This window comes from Oncorhynchus mykiss, chromosome 8 (assembly GCF_057628025.1).
Source record: "Oncorhynchus mykiss isolate SJ-2025 chromosome 8, ASM5762802v1, whole genome shotgun sequence".
NCBI classification, from domain to species: Eukaryota; Metazoa; Chordata; class Actinopteri; order Salmoniformes; family Salmonidae; genus Oncorhynchus; species Oncorhynchus mykiss.
In genome coordinates, this window is record NC_143029.1 from 33,180,001 (window position 1) to 33,192,500 (window position 12,500).

At 45.3% G+C, this 12,500-nt stretch overlaps 1 protein-coding gene and 1 long non-coding RNA gene across 30 annotated transcripts in view; one reads left to right on the forward strand and one right to left on the reverse strand.

Moving 5' to 3' along the window:
* Window positions 1–7,588, reverse strand: part of myt1la (myelin transcription factor 1-like, a) — a 50,761-nt gene extending 43,173 nt beyond the window's left edge. For 14 of the 29 annotated variants that reach the window (XR_016497758.1, XR_016497757.1, XM_090243232.1 and 11 more), the window contains exon 1: window positions 6,623–6,801. The gene's annotated coding sequence lies outside the window, so the exon portion shown is untranslated. Of the gene's footprint in view, window positions 1–6,622; window positions 7,150–7,184 lie in introns of those variants that run through there. The other 15 variants (XM_090243233.1, XM_090243230.1, XM_090243224.1 and 12 more) reach the window with 3 other exon arrangements.
* The window catches only part of LOC149981504 (uncharacterized), a 205,070-nt gene that overhangs the window by 35,687 nt on the left and 156,883 nt on the right, over window positions 1–12,500 (forward strand). The gene's annotated exons all lie outside the window — the stretch shown is intronic.

Below are 12,500 nucleotides of genomic sequence, written 5' to 3' on the forward strand. Positions count from 1 at the left end.
TATGGGCTCCTCCAGGCTTTGGTCGGTTCCTCCCTTCAATCATGAAGAGGAAGGAGAGTACTCTAATTGCCTCTGTACGGGTATGTGTACTGTGTGTGAGAGCAGGGTGGGTGTCTGGGTGTGTGTGTGTCTGGTGTGTTTCCGGCTAGCCATGGAGAGATGCATTTGAATGCCTCCTAATGATCCTCGACAACTGTCCAGTGGAGAAGGCTTCATGATTCAGTGTGATGCCCAATCTCTTAATTATCATGCACCAGGACTGAGGTTCAAAATCTTCACATTCAGACAAGAACAGGAGGCTAGATCATGACATTTCTGCAATGACTGACAGAGTCATTTACAGATTCCTTCCCCCTCATGGATGGAAGAAACTCTGTGTTTGATCAAAAATACGAGAATGTAGGCTACAGACTGTACCAAAACCAAAGATACACTGTACCAAATCAAGGCAATTGCGTGATATGGTCATGCACCACGAACGTACATGTAATGAATTACAGTGACATTGATAGGTGCTTGTTTTAGTAACACATTAAGCCTAATGAGCGGGCAGAGAGAGGCTGTTTTGCTGACTCATAGAGCCTGAAGCCTACGCTGGACTCAAAATCGAGGAGCTTCCGTCCATCTCCTTCTATCTGCTTCTACCATTACTGCCTGTTTAGTCTGTTTAGTCCACTGTGAAATAATCCCAATGCTGTGTGTCTGAGGTGTGTGTGTGTGTGTGTGTACGTTTGTATGCGCGTGCGAGTGTGTTATGTTATAAATAATACCTCTCTCCCACACTATGACTCACGCTTTGAGTCGGCTTTGTGGAGGCTCCAAAGCGGTGTCTGGAAATAAACCCCAGAGCCGACTAATAATTATCTTTACGCTCCCGTCCGGCGGTGTGTGTCTGTGTGTGTGTGTGACTATTTCTAAATCTCATTGACCGCAATGAGATAATCGGATTGATAGATTTCTTGGCAAAGTCTCAGGGGCAGTAGGCTCGTCTTTGATCTGATTGAAGTGAGAAACATGTTACACGGGCCAAGTATAAAGAGAGAGGTAAAGACAAAAAAGCAACCCACATGAAAGGTCATTGACCCGAGATGACCCTAGATGACCCTAGACGGCCATTGTGACCATGGAGTAAGAACCATAACATATGTGTCTTATTGTAGTATAATTCTAATGTCATTTGGTTGTGGGCGCAGTTTCCGTTGAATTCCGTGAATGGTTATACTGAAATAACTAGAATACAACCACACAGCACAGCGCCTCGTCCACCGCGACTACTGCTTAGTACTCTGGCTGTTGCATCCAAAGGAGGGAGGTTACCTCATTCGGGGGTCTCTAATGTGTTTAAATAGCCTCTGAAGGAATGGCACACTGCAGCTTACGACAGGCCTAACCCTCAGCCACTGCAAAGAGCGCAAATGAAAGGACACATTTTCTTTCTCAGCCGAATTCACATAATCACCAAGGATAGGCAACCTGCCCTGCCGCTGCCGAAATGAAAAGGCACATTTCTTGTGTGTGTGTGTGTGTGTGTGTGTGTGTGTGTGTGTGTGTGTGTGTGTGTGTGTGTGTGTGTGTGTGTGTGTGTGTGTGTGTGTGTGTGTGTGTGTGTGTGTGTGTGTGTGTGTGGGGCTGAATTCTCTTTGTAGTGAACTCGTCAAAAGTGGTGCACGACATCCGGATTCTGGGTACCTTTTCGGACGCTGCCCTAATATGACAGGGGTTTTAATTTGACAGTATTTTCTCCTGTCTATGTGACAGTGTGTGGCTCAGATGTCAGACAAGCCATTGGTATGCTGGGTAACTACCCTGGTCTCAGAGGGTTTGGATCCAGTTCTGCATCACAGGACTGAGTGGCATTTCTGGTTCACTGCAGCAAGTCACTGCACTGACTAGCCTCCACTGACTAGCCTCCACTGACTAGCCTCCACTGACTAGCCTCCACTGACTAGTCACATGTGTTTTGATTTGATTCCCAAAATGAATGGGGAAGCAGGGAAAATAGGTGTGGAACCAACCAAAGGACATGAGGGGATGAGATGGCTTCTGCCTGTTAAATATGCAGAGCAGGATTAATCCTTCACCTTAGCTCTGGTTGGCTCTCCTCCCTACAGCCTTGCATCGCAGCACACAATAGGACAGGTGAGAGAGAGAGAGAGAGAGAGAGAGAGAGAGAGAGAGAGAGAGAGAGAGAGAGAGAGAGAGAGAGAGAGAGAGAGGGGGCATTGGGGGAAGAGATAGAGAGAGAAAGCTCAACTATTTTGCAGTAGCAGGCCACTTGAGTCACTGGTTTCGGAGTAACCTCACTGGCATGGGTTATATGAGAACATTTCAAAGAGTTCAAACAGCACGTTTATCTCAAGCTAAAATGTTTCATGAAAATCTTATATTGCTAAGCACCTAGCTACTTCATGGGAAAGTTACTTCGTCAGAGAATAAAAGCCAGTCTGGAAAAATCGACTTCATCCTCTATCATCCTCACTCTATCTGCTATTCTATTAATATCATGTGTCATTTGATATAATCTGGGTCATGTCAATTGGTTAAACATTTTCATTCAGGAAGATAGCCTTCAATGCTTGAAACGTCTTATGTGGCAACAAACAGATGGTAGTAGAGTATAGCTCTTTCTCTGTCTGTCTGTCTGTCTGTCTGTCTGTCTGTCTGTCTGTCTGTCTGTCTGTCTGTCTGTCTGTCTGTCTGTCTGTCTGTCTGTCTGTCTGTCTGTCTGTCTGTCTGTCTGTCTGTCTGTCTGTCTGTCTGTCTGTCTGCCTGCCTGCCTGCCTGCCTGCCTGCCTGCCTGCCTGCCTGCCTGCCTGCCTGCCTGTCTGCCTGCCTGTCTGTCTGCCTGTCTGTCTGTCCCTATCCCCCTTTTTATGTATACATAGAACAGATCAGTAAAGTTACTCACAGATTCCTGATGGCTTGGTCAGGTCATTACTAACCTTACTGAGCTGCCATATTCCAAACTGATTGGATGTACACAGTACGGTTACCATGTGCAGTTATGGAACAAGTAATTGGTTATTATTGGGTAGGCAAGGCAACTAGGAGCAGCATAAGACCGTGTTCTCCACTGTTGCGTCTGTCTACCCTCTGTGTTCATCAATGCCAGCTCCCATTAGTATTACATATTATTAGATAGTTCTGTGTTTATCAATGCCAGCTCCCAATAGTATTACATATTATTAGATAGTTCTGTGTTCATCAATGCCAGATCCCATTAGTATTACATATTATTAGATAGTTCTGTGTTCATCAATGCCAGTTCCCATTAGTATAAAATATTATTAGATAGTTCTGTGTTCATCAATGCCAGCTCCCATTAGTATTACATATTATTAGATAGTGATGTGTTTATCAATGCCAGCTCCCATTAGTATTACATATTATTAGATAGTGATGTGTTTATCAATGCCAGCTCCCATTAGTATTACATATTATTAGATAGTGCTGTGTTTATCAATGCCAGCTCCCATTAGTATTAAATATTATTAGATAGTGCTGTGTTTATCAATGCCAGCTCCCATTAGTATTAAATATTATTAGATAGTGATGTGTTTATCAATGCCAGCTCCCATTAGTATTACATATTATTAGATAGTGCTGTGTTTGTCAATGCCAGCTCCCATTAGTATTAAATATTATTAGATAGTGCTGTGTTCATCAATGCCAGCTCCCATTAGTATGAAATATTATTAGATAGTGCTGTGTTTATCAATGCCAGCTCCCATTAGTATTACATATTATTAGATAGTGCTGTGTTTATCAATGCCAGCTCCCATTAGTATTAAATATTATTAGATAGTGATGTGTTTATCAATGCCAGCTCCCATTAGTATTAAATATTATTAGATAGTGCTGTGTTTATCAATGCCAGCTCCCATTAGTATTACATATTATTAGATAGTGATGTGTTTATCAATGCCAGCTCCCATTAGTATGAAATATTATTAGATAGTGCTGTGTTCATCAATGCCAGCTCCCATTAGTATGAAATATTATTAGATAGTGCTGTGTTCATCAATGCCAGCTCCCATTAGTATTACATATTATTAGATAGTGCTGTGTTTATCAATGCCAGCTCCCATTAGTATGAAATATTATTAGATAGTGATGTGTTCATCAATGCCAGCTCCCATTAGTATTACATATTATTAGATAGTGCTGTGTTTATCAATGCCAGCTCCCATTAGTATTACATATTATTAGATAGTGCTGTGTTCATCAATGCCAGCTCCCATTAGTATTACATATTATTAGATAGTGCTGTGTTTATCAATGCCAGCTCCCATTAGTATTACATATTATTAGATAGTGCTGTGTTTATCAATGCCAGCTCCCATTAGTATTACATATTATTAGATAGTGCTGTGTTTGTTCAATGGAAGGACGTGCCATTTTCAACCACAACGACCATTGTGGCAGCAGAGAGTCAAGGACAGGCCAAGAGTGTGCACTCATACAGTCTGCAAGTTTTGTTTACGCTTTGTGTGACGGTTTCTCTCAATATGCTTTATTGTTGTATCACTGACTTTATATGAGTCGTCATCATTATTATTGTCAACAACAACGGCGACAACAACCAAAACAACAACAGCAAAAGCAGTAGCAGAAGTAGCAGCAAGAGATTATAAAGTCTAATTCACAAGTATATTTAAGTGTATCGTTGCTATGCTGTGTGCACTAAAGTGTGTGTGATCAGGCCTCATTCACCAGTCTGTCTCTTTGTGTGTGTGTGTGTGTGTGTGTGTGTGTGTGTGTGTGTGTGTGTGTGTGTGTGTGTGTGTGTGTGTGTGTGTGTGCATGCGCGCACATGTGTGCGTGTGTGTGTGAGCAGACAGGCCCAACAGAAGCCTGCCTCACAGCCTTGGAGACTGGCTAATAGCATGACACGATTCAGCAATCAGAGTGTCTGTCTGCATGTATACTGGGCTCAAGCCACATGCAACCCCACCAGATCCTATAGTTAGATTCAACAACAATGAAGGAGGAGTTAAGCCACTGTCCACATCTGTCCAGACAGACAAGGCAGACAGACAAGGCAGACAGACAAGGCAGACAGACAGATCCTCGTAAAACCAACTACAATAGCCATGGTAGTACTGTTAATACAGTTGGTAATTAACACAGTTTCGGATTTCATAGTGAGAATACATTCCATGAAGATGTTGCCACTTTGACCCGAAAGGTTCGATAATGTTGATTAACTCGGCCTCATCCTCAACCATCATCCCAACTTTCCCTCTTTCAACCATCCACACGGAGAAACACTATTATTTCCCATTGGGAATGTTTTTTTTGTGTTTTTTTTTTAAAAAGCAGGCACACAGTACACAGCATTGCAATGCAGCGAAGGTCTGGATAGCAAAAGGGAATTGATCCCGTATTAAACATAGTCTTTCATTACCCTAGATAGCGGTTGCCTCTGAGTATTCAGACTCCCTGCAGCACAAGGATGTTTCCTTCTTCTTCTCCTTTTTAATGCAACCACACTGTAGGGGTTCGTTCAGCATGGCTGGGCTAACTGGGACGGGGACAGTCCACGGGTCAACGGATCTCAGAAGCCCTGCCATAAGTTTGTCTCGTAAATTCATAAATGGCTCCCTCACATTGGCACACGCAGAACGTACGGGTGACCGTAGCGACGAACCCACCATTCAAGTCAAAGCCATCGCCGTGTGATTGACCGTGAGGTGACAATGCTAGAGATGTTTCTTCCTGTCTGCTCAAAACTGCAGTCGAAGTGTGCGTGACTTTGACCAGGCTCAACAAAGAGGCTCCTTCCAGTTTGTGTTCCACTCCTGGAACAGCAGGATGAGCATTCAGATCAAATGTAGATTTGTTTCAGATGGTATAATCATTCCTGATAGCACAGTAAGTTCTGTGAATAGCTTTTGCAACACTCCCTTTTATGTAGGGGCTTCTATAAACAAAGGCACCTCTCTTACAAAGGGGTATATGTCAGTTTTGCAACTATATATATATATATATATATAAATAAATAAATAAAAATAAGCTTTTTAAAAGATTTTAATTGGACAATGACTGTATTTGTGGTCGCTGATGGATAGACATTGCAGTTGTTTGTTACAGTATGTCATAGTTACGGTAAGTGTTAGTGGGGCTCATACTAGTAGTGTCCATTGCTGAGGTAACGAGCAACACATCAGGAAGATCAACTTTAGTGGTCGCATCCCTACCTCAAGCCCTTGCATAACTTTGTCGAAACAAAAACAAAACAACAAACAGCAACCGACACACTCATGCAGAGACAACGTTTGTATCCATATATATATATATATATATATATATATATATATATATATATATATATATATATATATATATATATATATATATATATATATATATTAGCCTTATGGACCACATTCATCTGTCCTAACTCACAGCAAGTGCCATTTTTCTCATTGCAGGAAAGTAGCTCCACGCCATAATCCCGTCAGAGATGAAGCATGTTGTCAACATTGTGTGCTGGAATGTTTACCACAGCCCTAGTCTCACTATTCACAGTTGACTAGCCTCTCTCTATGTTCATGACAAACACAACTGAGACGACACAACCACAGTATAGAACAGGAGCAAGCAAGAAAAAGAAACCTACTGAAATGGCGACGGTAAAGATCTCTTTTTGCTTCCTCTCCCACAGTTGTCTGAAAGTCAGTCTGCAACCAGTCTCCCTCTCGCTCTCTCTTTCTCTCACACACTTCGTTTTCGACACTGGCAATTTCTCTCTCTCCCTTCCTTTCTTCTCTCTCTTTCTCTCACCTCCCTCTCCTGTACATTCCCTCCTTCCTTTCTTTCACTCTTTCTTTGTCACTGTCATCAGAGTCGGGGTGTTCTTGCTCATTCCTGTAGCACTTGAGAAATGGAGGGAGAGAAGTGAATGAAAGGGGAGCTCTGCAGCCACTTTAGAGAAAAACAAGGGAGGGAGGCAGAGGAGAGAGCGGAGCGAGCGATGGAGACACAGACAGGGAGGAGAGAAGGAGGGAGGGAGGAGGGAGGGGGAAACAGGCAGAGGCTGTATGTAGAATGTGTGAGGCGAGCAGGCGAGAGAGAGAGAGAGAGAGAGAGAGAGAGAGAGAGAGAGAGATAGAGAGACCCTTGTCGAACAAGGCACTGCAGCAGAACAGAACACAACCCAGAGAGGAAGGCGTCTGACTTACCCTCCCACCGGTCCCCAACCACCGTCGGCTCTCCAGGCAACCACGGCAAACCCAAGAGGAACCAATGACGACGACTGCTGCCCACAGAGAGAGACAGAGACAGGGAAAGAAAGGCAGAGATGAACCAAGCCAAGCCCACTGCCAAGCCTAGATTCTCTGCCTCTCCTAGCCAGCCAACGGAGCGCTAGGCTGGAATCACATTCCCCACCTCACTCTGTCTCTGTCTCTACCTCCCTGTCTCTCACTCAGTCTCTCTCACTCTCTCTCGTTCTATCGCCCCCCCCCCCCCCTCTCTTTCCTGTATTAATTCAGAGCGGTAGACATTGTGCGGCGCAGGCAGCGGTGGCTCTCTCTCCCCACAGAGCGGTCGTGTCGTCTCTGGAGCGGAGCGTGTGCAGCTGTGCGTGCAGTAGAGGCTGTGCGCCAGGATAGCTCTCGCCTGTGTTTGATGTTGTATTTGGGAATCACTAGCTAATTCACATGGGAACATGATGGAAAATATAAACCAACACCCAGGACTGTTCTGTATGTGAGCACTGTCCTTACACTGGGTGTTCAAGCGTCATATTTTAATTCCCTCTGTTAGTAGTGTGGAAATTTAGATTGCTCATTATTAGTACAGGATCACTGTAAAAACTATTTTTAAGTGGAAGATCAGTGAAATGTTTTGTTAGGGTTAGATATTACTGCACTGTTGGAGCTAGGAACACAAGCATTTCGCTACACCCACAATAACACCTGCTAAATATGTGTATGTGGCCAAAACAATTTGATTTTATTTGATTTGAGATGTAAATGCTTCTTAAGGAAATATAGATTGCCCATTAGTAGTACAGGATCATTGTTAATTTTTTAAAGTGGAATATCAGTGATATGTTTTCTGCTGCTGAAGGAAATTTGTGGACAGCGTGGACAGCTCCTGGTGCTGAGCCTAGTGGACAGCTCCTGGGGCTGAAACTAGTGGACAGCTCCTGGGGCTGAGCCTAGTGGACAGCTCCTGGGGCTGAACCTAGTGGTCAGCTCCTGGTGCTGAACCTAGTAGACAGCTCCTGGGGCTGAAACTAGTGGACAACTCCTGGTGCTGAAACGAGTGGACAGCTCCTGGGGCTGAAATGAGTGGACAGCTTCTGGGACTGAAACTAGTGGACAGCTCCTGGTGCTGAAACGAGTGGACAGCTCCTGGGGCTGAAACGAGTGGACAGCTCCCAGCTCCCCTGTTCTCCTCTATGCAAGATTCTCAATTGGGTAAAAGTTTGTCCTCTCCTCGACTCCTCTGTCCTACTCTCCTCAGTGACCCGGAAACCGATAAGTGGGCGCCATATAGAGAAGAATGTCAATTCGTTAATAGTTGAACGGAGGAGATTGCTCAGCTTTTCGACAGCCTCCTCCGGTAGAGGATACTCAGGTTGTAGTACTGCAGATGAGTTTTGCAATTCCCCCGACACCCTTTGAATCAGCTGTTGTTTTCTCGGAGGAGAAAAGCATGCACACATTTAAAAATCGATACGCTACTTATTAATTTACCTATAAAATGTCTAGCACAGTTAGCTAATTATTTTGACCACTTTACACATGTATCTTGGGATTATTCCTCTGTGAAAAATTTGCCTGATGACATTCCAGTGGAGAAGGAGCGTTATGTTTCATTTAGATTACTTTTGACCTTTTTCAAAAGGAGGTGAGAGAAGGACGCAAGGAGAGGACACGAGGAATCAAGCTAACCAATTGAGATTCTCTCTATGGACAGCTCCTGGTGCTGAACCTAGTGGACAGCTCCTGGTGCTGAACCTAGTGGACAGCTCCTGGTGCTGAGCCTAGTGGACAGCTCCTGCTGCTGAAACTAGTGGACAACCATAGAAAACTCAGCACTCTCAGGGGGGCAAGAGAGAGAGAGAGAGGGGGGCAGAAACAAAGGACACAGACTAGCTAGACTACAGTGTAGTCTTTGTGTGGGTTGTGTTACCTTCGAGCTGAGGTGGTCAGTATAGAATAGTGAGGCTCTAGACTTTACGTTGGTCGTTTCTAATGGCAGCTGTCTGAGAAATGCTTTTCTAAGCACAGTAATGGGCTTCATCAGTGAATTAGCAGCAGGGAAACAGGCAAAATCGCTCCTGAAAACAGAGGTTGGATGGTCACGCTGTGAAAGTGTTGAAAAGTCTGCAGCCTAAATGGCACCCTATTCTGTATTTAGTGCACTTTGTGGGGAATAGGACCTCTGTTCTGAGGGTCAACAGAATTAAAGAAAGTTAAAAAGTTAAAAAGTGGCATTTTTATGTCCTTGTGGATATACCAAATCATAAAAGCTTTTTTGGTTGGTATTTTTGCACTAAATACTAAGAGGGACTAGGTATTTTTTCTAGTATGAAGAATTAAAGCCATTAACTTCTAGCGATCGGGGACCTTTCTACCTTTCTCTGTTTCCTATAACATATTTCTCCAAGGTGCTTTGTTATTGGAGGGAATCTAATTTACAGGGGCTGTAATGTGACAAAGACGTATCTGACAATCACAAAATTATCTTTAATTAATAATATTGACTCAAAACTCACTACCCGATGATAAATCTGGGCCGGAAAGCCTCTCGATTGGGAGGTGTGTGTGTGTGTGATGTATTGTACTGCTCAAGGACATAGTTCCTCCTCGATGCTGCCTTTTAAAAAAGACGGATCGATAAGATATATCGTGCTTCACAGTGTCCCCCTCACATATTCACACACATGCGCACGCACGCACACACACTCACACACACACTCACGCACACGCACGCACGCACACACACACACTCACACTCACACTCACGCACACGCACGCACGCACACACACACACACACACTCACACACACACTCACGCATACACTCACACACTCACTCACGCACACACTCACACACTCACGCACGCAAACACACGCACACACACAAACACACACTCACACACACGCACTCACACACTCACGCACTCATGCACACACAGAGAGGCACCGAGATATGAATCACACCCAGCCAAGACAGGCTCTGTTGCAGGCAGCCATCATCAATGCCTCCCCTATTAAGCTTGCCTACAGTCTGTCTGGCTCCCCTCTGCCTCTCTGCCACAATACAACTGTCTGTGTGGAGGGGAAAATGGAGCAGACGGTTGAATGACAGCCGGCTGGGCTGAGAACACACATAGCTGGGCATGGTAAACTATCCCCATGTTCTATAGACAGGGGAGAAACATAACCAATAATTAAGGAAAGGCTTTGAGGGAGCCAGGAGAGGCAGTGGAGACTTGGGAGAAAAAGGGGGGTGGGGTGATGGGAGGAGGAGTGGGGGGGGGGGGGGGGGGAACCTCCTGTGTTTTCTGTGCTGAGGCAGAGCTGTGGGATGATAGAGGGGGGATGGGGGGTGGAGGGGGGAGAGAGGGGGTTATGTCTCCTTGGTGGCAGTGACAAATGGTGGGAGGATAGGACTGGGGAGCTTTAGGGATCTGATTTACTTCCACACACAGTATCTCTGCAATGGCACACACACACACACGGGCACACACACACACACGGGCACACACACACACACACACACACACACACACACACACACACACACACACACACACACACACACACACACACACACACACACACACACACACACACACACACACACAGTCATTACCCCTCTCCATAGGGTTCTGTCTCTCTCATCCCCCACCACGCGCCTCTCTCTCTGCGGAGCCTGGCGGAATGCAGCAGCCCCCTTGGTTATCCAGCCAGCCAAACGAGCATAGCCCTTATCAGCCATGCAAATGAGGGGGAATTCATTAACACAGCCAGATGGTCCACTGGATAGATGGTGATGAAGCAGAGAGAGGGGAGCGTTTGTCACATACAGCCAGGCATTGGCCATGGTGGCAAGGAGGAGAGAGATAAAGAGAGACAGAGATAAAGAGAGACAGAGAGAGGGAGAGAGAGAAACAGAGAGAGAGAGAGACAGAGAGAGACAGAGACAGAGAGAGAGAGAGAGACAGAGAGAGAGAGAGAGAGAGAGAGAGAGAGAGAGAGACAGAGAGAGAGAGCTAGCAGTAGATGGCTATGATAAACATGCCACATAACAGTGGCTGTCACCATGTGAATGGGGTGGCCGCAGCACAGTAGCCCCATGGCTAATTATTTCTTATGGCTTGTCTCGTTGTTATGCCTGGTGTGTTGAGGGGGATGGGGGGGGGGGGGGGGGGGGTGTGTGCATGTGTGTGTCTTTGTGTGTGTGTGTGTCTTCCCCCCACAGCCCCCTTTTCTCGCTCTCTCTCGCTCTCTCTCTCTCCAATCCTCTGCTGACTCTTTGTTTATAATTCATCAGTCTCTTAAGGGGGTCTACCTCACTCTTTCACTCTCTCTCCTTTTCTTTTTCTCCCTCCTCTCTCTCCTCTGCTTCTCCCCATGAGACCTTTGTTAGTGGGGTCCTAGAGAGAGTGAAAGAGGAAGGTAGGGAGAAAGAAAGATAGCATGAGTGAGTGTGTGTGTGTGTGTGTGTGTGTGAGAGAGAGAGGTGAATGAAAGAAAGAGAGAGAAAGAAAGGCAACAGAGATGAAAAGTGGTTTCCTCCCCGCTGCCTCTGTGCCCTGTTTGCAGAGCAGCAGCCAGTCCTACTGTGTACCCAGCTCCAAAATTAGCCACGGAGGTGGTCTCCTAACAACCATCTCTCTTCCCCTCCATCTCTCTGTATCTCCACCCCCCCCCCCCCCCCCCCTCACACACAAACACACAAACACGCACCGCTCTGCATTCCTTTATCCAATTCCATCCATCAGCCATGAGTGAGCTGAGGACAAGGAAATTGCAAGGGAGGAAGGAAGATAAGAGAAGAAACCACACTGGTTGAATCAACGTTGTTTTTATGTCATTTCAATTACATGTTTTTATTTATTTTATTTAAGAACACCTTTTTTAAGAACACATTTTTATTTACAATGACGGCCTACCCCGGGCCAAACCCAGACGATGCTGGTCCAATTATGAGCCGCCCTGTGGGACTCCCAATCATGGCCGAATGTGATTCAGCCTGAATTCGAACCAGGGACTGGAGCCCAGTTATATTGAACCAACGCGGAATAGATGTTGAATTGACGTCTGTGCCCAGCGGGAAGATAGACGAGAGGAAGAACGAATGAATGAACGAAAAATACGAAAGAACGAAATAAAGAAAGAACGAAAGAAAGAGAGGAGTGCTTGTATTTTGATGAGGCTGGTTTGTAGGCTATGGTGGTGTGACCTAGTTAAAGGCTTCTCCCTTAAATAATACATTCCACCCAGGCTGTGAGAACAACCCACAGCACTGGCGCTC